We start from the raw sequence: 4,688 nt of genomic DNA on the forward strand, positions 1-4,688 counted from the left end.
TGAAATTAACCCTATATATGAGACAAGACTTTTTGTACGTGTCCATGATTCAAGGTACTCTTAGCCACGTGGCGCCATAGAATATAGTGGAATATTACTCGGCTAGATTGTTACAAAATCGAGTATATCTATTTTTTCCTAAAAGATAGACATGTGACATGGGCGAGATTCAAATTTAAATTGGGTTAATTGATCACTAGGAAATCGAAATTGAAATTTAGGCTCCGTTTGAACCACGTTAATATAAGAATGAAAATAAAAAATATAATCATTATGAATCTGACAAAAGATAAATTTTTAAATATGATGACTTAATGTAATAGATAACAATTATATTTTTCATTTTGATGAGTAAATAATAGGAAACAAAAAGGGGCTTAGTTACTGATGGGTTTGTTCAGTAGTAATTTTGATAATTAATTTTTTCACTGTTAGAGAGAAAAGTGGGTCTTATCTGTGAGAGAAGAAAACAAAAATGATGACTTGGATAATGAAATAACGGTCAAAAAAATAATTTTTTGAGATGAAAAATTACTACTGAACCTGAACAAAAATTGCGGTAGAGGAATTGGTGTTTAGAGTACTTTTTTTAATTTAATTTTCTCCCCTCTTTAAAAGGAAGTTCAAGTAGATCTACTTGCACAAGAGCTTAGTCTTTTGGTGCATAAACTTCATTCAAATTCTAATAAGCCAGTTTTTTGAATGATAATAATGAGCAAGCGGTTACGAGTCTTTTTCTTATTGACAATCATTCATTAATATTGAGTTTAAGTCTTGGCAAATTTCGTGTCTAAAAATCGTTAAATCGAGTTGTAATTGAGATTGTGTTAACAAGTTTAACAGTTGGTTGAGTACGTCATCAAAATCATGGAAGGAATAACTCGTGTGTTCGATGATTGTCCAGAAGGTGCTCGAGCATATTTTCCAAAACTCGTGTCCTCGATAAAACATTCAGAAGGTGCTCGAGCATAATTTCTAGAACATGTGTGCTCGATGACCGTCCAAAGGGTGCTCAAGCGCCCATCCAGGAGAAATCCTCTTTTTCCTATTTCAATTTTTAAATACTCACGAACCATGTAGAATTGTGAAATAATTTTATATACTCCAGAAACTCTTCTCCTTAAATTTTATGTTGAGAGAAAAGAAAAGGAAGAGAATAACTTAGAAAAGAAGAAACAAATTGTTATCAAACATTCTCTTTAATTTACATTCTAAAATCAGAACACCACAATATCCTCTACCATATAAGTTCAGAGTTTGGATGTATATAAGAGATGAACAGAGTTCGGATTAGGAAAGAACGAGTTCATTTCTAAGATCTATACGGGAAAAGAAGTCCACAGCTTCTAAGGAGGTGCTGAAAAGCACAATTGAGGAGTTCTTCGAGTAATTACGAATTATGTGTTAGAATTTGTTAAGGTTTAGTTGTGTCGAAATCAAGTCCATAAGTTCAATCTTTTCATAGTGGATCATTTAGTGGAACGGATTGCTCAAAGATTTTTTCATTTAAAGATTTCAAGGATTTTTTCTTCGTAAATAAGTCTCGATGTTATTGCTTTTCAACACATTTACTTTCTTGTTTCGTTGATCGCTATGTTCGATATTTCTCATATTTTTAATCCAACACTGCTCCTAGGTTCATCCCTACTTGTTTCAACTGTGGACAGATAGGTCACACTAGACCTAGGTGCCGTAAACTCTTTTTTAGAAATGACAAAGAAAATGTCACTAGTCAGGACAAAATCTTAATTAAACAAGTCGATCTTTTAACTGAAACGACGACGTAGTTGACGAAGATAACCTCTTCTTCTGGGAGACTTCAAATAAAATAAAATAAACTAACTGATCATATTGAGCATATCTTCAATGAAAATCAATTGACAAACATTTTCACTGAATTATGTATGGTCTTAGGTCTAAATTTCTTAGGAAAACTTTGGTATTTGTGCTACTCTTTGAGTAGTATTTTAGATGCATGCATTAACTAGGTCACGTTCTTCAATTCTTCTTGCATATACTTTAATTTTTTTTATCTTTTATTTTTGTTGACTCATTCATCACTTTCCTATTTTGATTTAGAAAAAATTATAATTATAAAACATAAAGAGATTCAATTGTGTAATACTTTGATGTCATTGAACTTGTCATTTTGTGAATTATGTACTAGTACTTTAAATGAGAAGTGGGAAAAAAATTTATTACGTTATTTTAAAACATACTTGGAGTACTTGATATAATTTACTTCATGTTTCTTTTTCCTACGCGCACTAATTCTTCGTGAGTGAGTTTTGACCATATATGTGAGATTTAGGAGGTGTAGTGGAGTTCCCCTTGAATATAAATTAACTTTTAACTAATTGGCCTTTGCTCTACGATATTATATAAGTGTCAAGAAAAACAAATAAAAAAAGAAAAAGAAAAGTTGTTGAAAGGAAAATGCATGTCTCAAATAATGAAACAACATTGAGCTTCAAATTGTATTCATGAGCTTCAAAAGCTCTCTTGCGTTTCATATGATATTGTTTGAGTTGTTTTATTTCATGAAACGGGTATCACAAAGCATTTGAAATGGAATGCGGTAGTTGTGAACGTTGTTTGGTTAGTCAAATTCAAATTTGGTGGGGATCAGAATTTGATTCTTTTGTAGTATTTATAAATGATATTGTCACTGAATGTCAAAGGAGAAGTTTGTTAGTTCTAAGTAAGTCTTGGCAAAATCCGTGTCTAAAAATATCTAAATCGAGTTGTAATTAGAGTTGAGTTGACGGGTATTAATAGTTGGTTGAGTACGTCATCAAAAAATCATGGAAGTAGAATAACTATTGTGTGCTGGATGAACGTCTAAATAGTGCTTAAGCACATTTTCTAGAACTTACGTGCTCGATTAACGTTAAGATGGTGTTTGAATGCCCGTCCAGGCGAAGAAATACTATTTTTCCTATTTAACTTCTAAACACTCCTAAACTACTTATATACCAAAAACTCTTCTCCTTCATTTGTGTGTTGAAAGAAAAGAAAAAATAAAGAGAAGATCTTTAAAAATAATAAACAAATTGTTATCAAATATCTCCTCCACCTTCTAAAACTAAAACACCACAAAATCCTCTACCATAAAGCTTAAGAATTTTGATGGATATGAGAAGTGACCAGAGTTTCCATTAAAAAAGAATGAGTTCGTTCTTGGAGATCCATAAAGGAAAAGAAGTCTAGAGGTTTTGGAGCATGCGTTGAAGCGCACAACCAGGAGTTCTTCGGGTAATTATGAATTGGGGTGAAAGTCTACTAAGGTACAGTATATGATTGGTCTATTATACCTAGTATTCTATATGAGGGTAGAGTGAGTTGTGTGAGATAATCTTATTGTTCATTAATCATAGTCGTATGCATGATCAGTTTCTGGTTCCAACATTGCTCACTTGATAAACTATTATCGATTCATGTTTGAATAGTGCAACATTTTTTTAAGAATGAGGATTCTTGGATGCCTCTTTGATCATTCGTGACAAAAAGAGGAAGTAGTATGAGTTAAATTCGTCTTGTTGGTATTCTATGTTGCATGTGTTTCTAATTATTATACTTCAATTCATACTTGTAGTTTCTTCTTGCATCTCACATGGTCTTGTTTGAATTGTTGCATTTCAGGAAACAAGTATGACAAAGCATTAAGAGGGAGTGTTGTTGTTGTAGAAGTTGTTTGGTTACTCAAATTAAAATTTGGTAGAGATTATAATTTGATTCTTTTGTAATATTTATAAATGATAATGTCACTAATGTCAAGGGAGCGGTCAGGTCTAAATAACTCTTGGCAAATTTCGTGTCCTGAATCATTAAAACGAGTTGCAATTGGTGTTGTGTTGACGGGCATTAATAGTTGATTGAGTACGTCATCAAAAAATCATGGAAGTGGAATTAGTGTGTTCGATGAACATCTAGATGGTGCTCGAGCACATTTTCTAGAACTTGTGCGCTCGATGAACGTTAAGAGTATGTTCAAGTGCTTGTCCAAGCGAGAAAAAAAAATCTATTTTTCCTATTTCAAATTCTAAACACTCCTAAACCACCTACAATTGTGAAATACAATTTATATATACTAGAAACTCTTCTCCTTCATTGTATCTTGAGAGAGAAGGGAAAACAAAAGATCTTGAAAAAGAAGAAATAAATTGTTATCAATCAATCTCTTCCACATTCTAAAACTAGAACACCACAAAATCCTCTACTATATCACTTTAAAGTTCTGATAGATATGAGAGATGATAGAAGTTTCGATTAAGAAAGAATGAGTTCGTTCTTGAAGATTCATACAAGAAAAGAAATCTAGAGGTTTTTGAGTTGGTGTTGAAGCGCACAACCAATAGTTCTTCAGGTAATTACAGATTGTGGGTCAGAGACTACTAAGGTATAGCTGTGTCTAAACCAAATCTGTAAGTTCAATCTTTTCATAGTGGATCATTTTACGGCAAGGGATGTCTGGATGTTTTTTCTTGAAAAGTTCTTCAAGGGTTTTCCCTTCTAAACAATTCTTCGTATTATTTAATTTTCAGCACTTTTTTTTTTTTTTTTGGTTGTGCTAGAAAGTTTTAGCTCATGTATATTTAAACTTGTAATTATGATTTGTTGAAATTATTATTAAAAAAATTAAAATTTTGCATACTACGCCTATTCACCCCTCTTGAGGTGTAAAGTGG

The sequence above is a fragment of the Olea europaea genome, chromosome 23 (genome assembly GCF_002742605.1).
Source record: "Olea europaea var. sylvestris chromosome 23, O_europaea_v1, whole genome shotgun sequence".
In the NCBI taxonomy this organism is placed as follows: domain Eukaryota; kingdom Viridiplantae; phylum Streptophyta; class Magnoliopsida; order Lamiales; family Oleaceae; genus Olea; species Olea europaea.